The sequence below is a fragment of the Adiantum capillus-veneris genome, chromosome 19 (assembly GCF_014529385.1).
Source record: "Adiantum capillus-veneris isolate H3 chromosome 19, ASM1452938v2, whole genome shotgun sequence".
Classification (NCBI taxonomy): Eukaryota; Viridiplantae; Streptophyta; class Polypodiopsida; order Polypodiales; family Pteridaceae; genus Adiantum; species Adiantum capillus-veneris.
In genome coordinates, this window is record NC_140949.1 from 52,502,302 (window position 1) to 52,512,214 (window position 9,913).

Consider the following 9,913-nt stretch of genomic DNA (forward strand, 5'->3'; position numbering starts at 1 on the left):
AGTTGCCTTCAACCGGCATTTTTGAAATTGAAAACGACACGATATTAAGCTAAGACACATTTTTCCTGAACATTGTTTGACACTCAAGTTGGTGGACTCCTTGTCAATAGGTGGGCCAAAATGTCTCATTAAGAGGCGTGTAAAAAGATTCCCTTTGATATTTAAGGGGTAGGGAATGGACAGTGTCCATTCCTCATAATACCTGCGACCCCTTGGTGACCGACGGAGGCCGGGAGCCATGGGGGAGCAGGTATTATGAGTGAATGGACACTAAGTGTCCATTCTCGACCGTCAAGGGTCGCTGGGAGGCTGGCCAAGCTCCTTGCATGCTAAAGACATTTGCAGAGCCGCACATTGGTTCTGAATTCATGCTTCGCTTGCTGATGCGCCTCAATGCGTGCTGGACAACCTGCAGCAATGTATAATTTTAGAGGACACAGAAGGACGAGGTTCATGGATTACGGGTGCTGACGGGGCATAAAATTATTGGCGATGATCGAAAAGAGGTTGATGATTAATTACGGCCGCTGACGGGGCATATAATCATTCGCAATGATTGGGAGGTTGCTGATGATTAATTACGGCTACTGAACTGTCGTCAATCCGTCGGTTGAGGCAGTGATTCCGCTCCAGAATTGGCACTTGATGCAAGGCCAGGATCGCCTACCCGCCAACCAACGACCTTGACGGTGGGTTCACATTGCGTGGCGGAAGAGCAGCCAATTCCTTGTGAGCCAATCAAAATCTCCCTCGGTCGTTGCCTTGTTCACATAAAGCGGTGGAAGGTGCTGACTGGGTTGCCATGTCGAGGAAGAATTCCCCTTTTTTCTCTTCCACCCTGTCCTCGTTTTCTTCCGACCCCCGCCCCCCCCCCCCCCCCCCACCCGCCCCCCTTTAGCAATTCCAAACCAATGGATGCAAGCAAAGGGACCTATCGTCTTGTGTGAGCGTTAGGGCGGCGGCAAATCTGAGAATTTTTGTGTTCCGCCTGGAAGTGGTGGAAACCAAAAGTTGAATCAAGAATGGAAGTCGAAATGGTTTCCAGCTGTCGTGCGAGCGAGGTACCAGTGCCTGAAGCGAGCGGGAGGCGGGGAGATGGACAACACGTGTCGCATCACAGGTAGGCACGTCTGATAGGCAACATGCGCAAGCAAGTGTTTTTTCTTAATCTACTTGAGTTGTATGCAGTTTACTGAACTGCTCACGTGCGGAGTAGGTGTAGTCCAATGACGGACGCCTTGAGCTCCGTATGGGGAGCAGTAGGTGGTTTTCCTTCAAGGATAACATTCGAAGGTGGAATCTACACAGATTCTATCTAATTGAGATGTACAGCCACTAGATAGTAGTAACATTTTTGCTAACCCAAGAAGAGAGAGAGAGCACTCTTACCAGACACAAGTCAAAAGAGAAGGGGGATGTTATGATTAAGATGCATTTCAAGGTTTTGTTGCACTGTGCCGCTCTTAGGGTTTCGCTATTTAGCCTACGAGAGGTTGGAGTTGGGGGCGCTCGAAGGGCGTATGCGGTAGGGAGTAGCCCTGCTCCATGGGAGGAAGCAACTGCTAGAAGGCAATACCACGAGGGCATGGTCTTGTCTTGGGGAGGGGCAACCGATTGCTCTCCTTACCACTTGTGCGCAACAGGACGACACTTTTTTTTTAGAGGCGAGAGACGTTCTTCCTCCCATGCCCCCTTTGGGTGGAAAAGATGGCCATATGCTTTTGAGGACCATGCTCGGGGAGTTTGTGGTGCGTGGCAAGTCCGTGGCAGCGAGTATGGGTCGTCGACGGGGCTTAGCTCCCCTCATAGCTTGAAACCTTGCAAGTGATGTTGGTTGCACTTCGTGGTCGGATGGTAGAAGGTGATGGATTCGGTGGTTGTTGTTGAGCTTCTCGAGGTGATGGAGCAGAAGGGCTCCCCTCTTATGAAAATCTATTGATATCTGATAGTCTATGGAGGCACTTGGTTGGTGGGCATCCGGGATCAGAGTGGCAATCCTCTTGCCATGGTGTCACCTCTTGAGTATGGTATGCTTTGGTCTGATTATGGCATGTATTGGTTTCTTTTTTATGCTTGTCTCAGATTTGTGTTGGGTTGTGCCTCCTTGTAAAAGGCAGAGTGTATGAATTGTTACTACATGTTACTTCTTGTCTCATGGTTATGGGTGATGCCATGGCTCGATTGAGCATGGCTAATTATGTAATTTTTTTGGTTGCAATACAACACACTCACAAATTGTGAGTTCTACGAGAGAGAGAGAGAGAGAGAGAGAGAGAGAGAGAGAGAGAAGGGAGACTAGTTGTTTCAAGAAAGGAAAGTGGGGACACGTGTTTGAATATGAAAAGTTTCATTTTTGGGTGTTCACTTCTCATTAGACAAGTGGTAAGCATTTCTTTTAGTATTTATTGGCAAATTTTGCATGTATCAAAAGCAAGGGTCTTTGGAAATTTTTCTCTTCTCTTCACCTTCATTCACAAACTCTCAAGTGCTAAGTGTGGACAATCAAACTCTCTCTCTCTCTCTCTTTTCTCTCTCATGGGAGCTCTAGAGACGGCAGACTCTATGCTCGAGAGCTTGGCTATGGATGCAAATCCGAGCAAGTGAAAGCTATATCTCCTTCTTCTTCATCTATATAACTCTATTATGATAAGCTATACTAAGAGCTTTCCCATTGAGTAAGCATATATAAAGTAAAAATTCTCTTGCTTGAAAAATACTTCTTTGACCCTCATCTACCTCTTACCCTGCAGTTCTTGCTCCCTGTTTGGGTGTTTAGGGTTTAGAAAGGAGGTGATACCATGGAATCATGAAGAATGCTATCTTTTGGTTCAAGGAAAGCTCCGCAAGAGCACAAGTTGTGTTGCAATCAAATCTCTCTTCAAGAGAGAATTATAATACAAAGACCTTTTGGAGGCAGGAATGGCTCCAAGCAAATCCGGTCCTCCTCGAGTTGTCATTCTTAATTATGGTATTCTCTTTGAATTATGTGCATGATTTTTAATTTTGTAATGTGTAAAGACATCAGCTTAATACAATCTCTAATCTCCTCTAAGAGCTCTCTTTTGGAGAATTCTCTCCTTTCATAAGCTAAAATTTCACTGAATCTAAAGTAAGTATTAAATTCTCTGACATCCATATCATAATTGAGGTTTCTCTTTTCTTGCCTAAGAAGAGAGGTCCTTCAATAATCTATGGAAGGTTGGATTTGTTTATTGCAATAGGGTAAGTGGGACAGGGATTTATTACCTCAATTCACATGCATATTTACAAGGTACAAGGGACACCATCAAGAACTACGTTCTTAATAATGGAGTCTTTTGAGACTTTTCTATGACTTACCTATGGCTTAACCATTATTTAGCTATTAGCCGCTCATGGTATAACATTTGATGATGGTTACAAAGTTGTCAACTATTTGGTCGACAACGGGGATGGGAATGGAGGGAGCTTTTTTCACATTTTGCTCAACTAACCAATAGAAAAAGCTCGCTTCGCTCCAAAATCAATTTTTGGAGATAGATTTTTTCAATCCCTCAATATCTCTCTCTCTCTCTCTCTCTCTCTCTCTCTCTCTCTATATATATATATATATATATATATATATATATATATATATATATATATGTGTGTGTGTGTGTGTGTGTGTGTGTGTGTAACCTTTCTGTTTCTTACTATATTCATCACTTTCTTTCTTTGAGGTGAAAATCTTCGAGAGGCTGGCTCATAGAAGAGGCGACCTGCTTGTAATGGTAAAGATAAGGATGTGAAAGAAGTTTCCATACGGCCACATGCAGCTAGCCATGTCCGCTTCTCTCTCTCTCTCTCTCTCTCTCTCAAGCACAAGGAGAGCTGGTGGGTGATAGTGCCTGGGCGTTGATGTTGCATGGTTGCTATAGAAGATTTCCATTAGCGTTAATGTTGCATGGCTAGTGTGAGAAGGCGGGTGTGCTTCCATTAGCATATGCTACACACAAGGAAACCTCGCATATTTGATTTCATCTACAATTTCCAATTGGCTAGGGAAGAAGGTAATTGATGACAACACGATTGCTAGCATAGTCATGCAGAATTCACCTTTTGTAAAAACATGTTTTTATGTAATCTTTTACCGTTGAGAAGACGTAAGTAGTATCAAAGTATTAAATTCATTAGTTAAAGTAAAAGCCCCCCCCCCCCCCCCCCCCCCCAACCCTGCGCTCTTGCATAGCACGTCTTTGCACATGATTGACTCCTAACATTGCCATGTTTGACAAAGCTACTACACCATCTTCTCTACTAGCACCTGGTATCTTTGTCTTGTCCATTGGTGGGAGTTAGGGTCAGTAAGGAGAAAGTGATGCAAAATGCAGATGGCTCCAATGTGATGCATTTATGGGGGACACACACACACACACACACACACACACACACACACACACACACACACACACAGGGGGAGCGAGAGAGAGAGAGAGAGAGAGAGAGAGAGAGAGAGAGAGAGAGAGGGAGAGAGACTGAAAAAACTCTCTCTGAAAGCACGCTCCTCTAAAAATTAATTTTTGAGTGAAGCGAGTATGTTTTTTATAATTGGTCAATTGAGCAAAAATTTGGAAAAAAGATCCCTCCAAAGCTCCCTTCAAAATCTCCCTCAAAACTGCAACTCAAAGGCTACTGCTCATATGCAAAGATGAGCCTTGACCTTCAAAGAGAATGAATTGGGTATTGCTCAAGTTTTCCAAAGTGCACCTAAGTCATACTACGGGCAAGGGAATACAAGGATGCCCAATAGGTCACCAAAAATATTATGTTAAGTTAATAAAAAGATATAATGGCCCATTTCAAATTCTTAAGCCTATCAATGCATCAAATTACAAATTAAGGTTACCAAGTACTTGGCGCATTAATAATGCCTTTTATGTGAGCCTCTTGAAACCTTATAAGGGCAAGCCACCCAAAGAACCAGTAATTGAAGAACCGCTCAAGTTTGAGAGTCAAGAAGAGATCTTGTAGCCAGAGAGCATTTATGACATGAGGACAAGGTTTGAAGAAGTGGTAAGACTATCCAATGATATCTTGTCAAATTTAAGAAGTATCCTTTTGAAGATGGAAGGTGGATGCAAGACATCTAGCTAAAACGTAATGGAAATGGCCTATGAACTTTGAGAATAGCGGAATTAGGAGAATTAGAGTAAGCATTTTTGTGAAACTACTTTGAGAACATAGAGGGTGAACTTATTTAGCGGTAGCAACTTAACCATAATAGTTAATTAACTTGGCATGAACAATACTTTTGCAAGAGAGAGAGAGTTTAGAGAACTTGACAACAGTTGAGGACCCGATTTATGTGGAGCCGGTCCCCCCTCCAATAGGCTTTTGTATTATAGATTCTCCCATCAAAAGATACTTGGTACAATACAATCTTTGTGTTCCTTGTGAATAGGTGATGCAATGAAGATGGAAAGCTTCATGCATCCGAGCATAACATAGACTTTGTAAAACTCATTAACCATCCCCAACCTCAGTCCCAAGGCCTCAAACACCTTCAAATGTGGAGAGAGCTAGTGGGGAATGAGGGTAGGGAAGAGGAAGAAGAAACATTCATAGGAGAAAGAATTAATTCCTCACTTTATCATCAATCTTCTTGCTTAGTATACATAAAAGCATAGTAATGAAGATGGAGAAAATTGCAAGCTTAAGCATTGGAGCATGGCTCTTGGTTGGATTTGCATGTCATAGCCAGGAGTGTTGGTGTAGGCTCTCAACATCTCTACTATCTTGGAGAAGGAGATGGAGCTTTGGAACTTTGCACTTCACACAATGAGAGAGAGAGAGAGAGAGAGAGGTGTGGGGGGGGGAGAGTATATCTTGCAAGCAAGCTCCCTCCTTGCTTGGGTAGACTCCTCTTCTAGCTCAAGGTGAAAGCTCATTGGCCTTTCCAAGCCTAGCCAATCACAAACTTGTTCACTACTTAGCAATAGAGGTAGTCCTTGGACAAGTGTCCTCCTTTCCTCTTAGAGAGAGAGGGCTTGATAAAATCTCAAAACAAATAATCTAATTAGCTAAATCCTCATTGGACCTCTCTAAGGATCAACCAATAGTCTTTGGACACTCCTTGAGGGCAACCTAGCTAGGGGCTTGACATGTCTCCTTCTTGCCTCTTGAGCAAGGGGTGCCCTTTGGGAGAGAGAGAAGTCATCAAACCATCTCCCCTACTTGCATGGCTCGCCCCCTCCTTGTAGGGATCTTTGTTGACTTTTGTGACACCTCAAGCCCCTCAACCTTGGGCCCAGTTCCCACCACAAGCTTAGCCCTTAAGCCCCTCAAGGTTGGGTATGGTTCCCACCTCAAGTACAACCCTAGAATCTCAAGCATGACAAGCGCCTCAAGCATCTCATTCATCAAGCACGACAAGAACCTCAAGCTTGGGCCGAGCTCCCACGTCAAGCATAGCCCTAGATTTCTTGAGGTCAAAGTACTTTTAACACTAACTATTGGAGATCTTTGATGAAGCTAGCCCTAAGGTCTTTAAGCTCCATTATCTAGCCTTTCTCTTTGATAGATCATCTCTCATTTGGACCCCTTTACTATTGGCCCCATGTTGAGATGGACCTGTAAGCACATGTCCATATTCTAACCCTTGTTCCTGTTTATTATCCCATATTAAATGATTAGTTTAATATGAGAAAATCATTTGGGTTGGTTAGATATTAGATTTTATGACATTACCTCTCTCTTGAAATCACTATGAAGTAGAAGAGATAGAGTTTTAGTCATTAGTCAATGTTTCTTAGCGGATAGAGGATCCCTTTTTACCCTACGGCATCATTTCAAGATGGATGACTAATCCATTTGATTCTTGGGAGACATAGCTGTCCCAAGCATGTCTACTCTTTAGTGCATTTCATTCTCCCAGGACAAATTCTACTTGAAAGTTTGAGAGACGTCGTCATCACAAATATGATTGAAAGTATGCATACTATTTAAATTTGTGCATAATAAAAAGAAAATTATTCTTATAAGACAAAAACATTGGTCATTTAAAAGAAACATTTACACTTGCTTACTCTAATGTAGCATTGTAAGCATTGACAAGGTTCATAATTTTCTTAAGTTGATTTCCTTGCATCCATCTAGCATCTTCAAAAGGACGACTTTTTAAATAAATAATATATCATCGGATAATCTTGCCATGTCATAGTACCTTGTCTTCATGCCGAAGGATAGCTTCGGGTTGTAGCACCTTTGCTTCATCTTCGATTTTGGAAGGGTCTTCATAATTGGTTCACTTGGTGGCTCTCCTTTGTAGGGCTTAAGTAGGCTCACATGAAAAGCATTGTGTATGAGCCAATGGTTGGGCAACTTAAGTTGATAAGCCATCTCATTGATTGGCTTCAAAATTTGAAAAGGACCATAGTATCTTTTTGCTAGTTTAGCATAATACTTGATTGTGCTTACCGGCAATGTGAGCAATATGAAAATAAAATTGCAAAAGAAAAATTTTCCACCTCATTTGTTTGGCAAAAAGCTTGATTCAAGTCATGAAGTACTTGAGACTTTGGTGGTCTATTTGTAAAATAAATGGAGTCCCCAATAGATACTGCTTCCATACGTTTAGGGCATGTAGAATAGCTAAAAGCTCTTCCTCATAAATGTCCAAGACCAGTTCATCCGTATTGAGCCTTCGGCTCTCATATGCTATGGCATGCCCTTCTGGAAGCAAGACTACTCATGGGCAATCACCATAAGCATCACATTGGACCGCAACTGGCTTTGAGAGATCTGGAAGCATAAGGACTGGTTGGGAGGTAAGCTTCTCTTTGAGCTTGTCAAAAGAATTTTTCTCCTTTGCAATCCATAAGTACTTAACGCTCTTCTTTGTTAATTCATGTAATGGTTCTTCTATTTAAGAGAATTTTTCTATGAAGCGTCTATAGTATGCACACATACCAATAAATCTTCTTAGGTCATGTAGATTCCTTGTATTAGGCCACGCTTTTATTACCTCTAACTTCGATGGATCCATATGGATACCATCTTGAGAGATAATATGACCTAAGTATTGAATCTCTTGAATGAAAAATTCACTTTTCTTTTGATTGATAAAAAGCTTGTTCTCCCTCAATGCTTGAAAAATCACCTGGAGATGTTGCTTGTGTTCCTCCAAGGACTTGGAGTAGATGATGATATTATCAAAGGACACTCCAGTGAATTTGTGATAGGGTCTAAAGATTTTCTCCATTAAACGATTGAACATGGCTGGTGCATTAGTCAAGCAAAATGGCATGACTAGATATTCATAAAGGCCAAACGTTGTACAAAATGCGGTCTTTAGGATATCTTCATTCACTATCCTTATTTGATGGTAGCCACTTTTAAGGTCAATCTTACTAAAGTAGGTAGATCCTTGTACCTTATCAAATAGATCTTCTACCCGAGGTACGAAAAATCTACTTTTTGATAGTGATATGGTTTAGTGCTTGATAGTCCACACACATCCGGTGTGTACCACCTTTCTTTTGCACTACAAGGACTGGAGAACAAAAGGGAGAGGAGCTAGGCCTCACCATCCCTTTGTCTACCAATTCTTGTACTTGCCTTATGATCTCCTCTTGTGGAGCTTGGGAAACTCAATAAGGAGGCTTGTTAGGTGGTGAGCTTCCTAGTAGGAGTTCAATTCGATGCTCATCATCCCCTCGTTTTGGAGGTAAGTACATAGGGATATCATCGATGAACACATCTTGGAATCCTTTTAGAAAATTAGACAATTCGAACTCTTCTTGATTCCTACCATTTACATTTGATGAAATATTGGGACCTTTTAGGGACTCTTTGATAAAAATCATGTACTTGAAAATTAAGTTTTTCATTGATTTATCAAAAGCAAGAGGATTTACAAGTGGTATAGTACGACCAGACTCACTAGAATCCATATCAAAAGTAGGAGGATTTACAAGTGGTATAGTACGACTAGAATCACTTATATCTATACACATGCTCTTTTCCCTGTAGGTGAAGTAGATTCTCCTTTCAGGGAACTTCATGTTGGAAGCCATGCGGCTGAACCATGGTGCCCCTAGGATGGCATCCTTATGTTGGAGAGGAGAAACAAAAAAGTCTTCTTTGTCGACATAGCTTTGTACATGAAGCCTCAACTTCCCAATCAAAAGAGTAACAGAGGCTTGCTGTCCCTTGAAAGCTGTATCGGCAATAATAGTATCTCCCATCTCAAAAGCTTGAATGTCCAACTTGGTGGCCAACTCCGTTGATATGAAGTTGTGAGTAGAGCCAGGGTCAAATAAGATGAAGGTATCATGCTCCCTTACCTATCCCCAAGCATAGGAGAGAGGTATGATCATCCTCTTTTGGAGCTTCAATAGTGGAAGCTCTAGGAGTCTCATTGCGGACATTTCTCTTGGGGCAAGAACGATAGCCATGTCCTTGCTCCCCACACTTATGGAGAGATTTTATTTTTATCTTTGTAAACTCCCTTCTCCTTGGACTGACTGATGTTGTTGTTGTTGTTGAAATTGCCTTGGGAAGAATTTTGGACATTGGTTTTCCCCTTTGCATCACTTTTGTCTTTGCTTTCCATGGGCTTGACATTCCTTCTAGCCCCTTGTTGGAAATTGATGCCTGAAGCAACCATAGTGAGGTGGATTACTTCGGTGATAGAACCAGTCCATTGAGAGTTGACATACTCGGCCATCTCTTCAGGTAATCCCGCACATAATTGTTGCTTTTCCTTGGCGAAGTCTATCTTTTGAAAGACAGTAGCCTTGAGATGTAAATACCAAAACTTGTTCACATATTTGTGGATAGACTCATGGGAGAGAAGCTTCAAACTATGCCATTCGGTAAGCACTTTGTCCTTTGCATCACTTGCAAGGAATTGCTTCATGATAGAAACTCGTAGAATTTTCCATGTCTTTGGGGT

The 9,913-nt window shown here is 42.0% G+C and overlaps 1 long non-coding RNA gene across 1 annotated transcript; it reads left to right on the top strand.

Moving 5' to 3' along the window:
• Window positions 1-960: 960 nt before the first annotated feature.
• On the top strand, window positions 961-2,250 carry LOC147434020 (uncharacterized). Its single transcript, XR_015185233.1, has 2 exons — window positions 961-1,120; window positions 1,189-2,250. It is a non-coding gene; the product is annotated as an uncharacterized LOC147434020 (long non-coding RNA).
• Window positions 2,251-9,913: the final 7,663 nt, after the last annotated feature.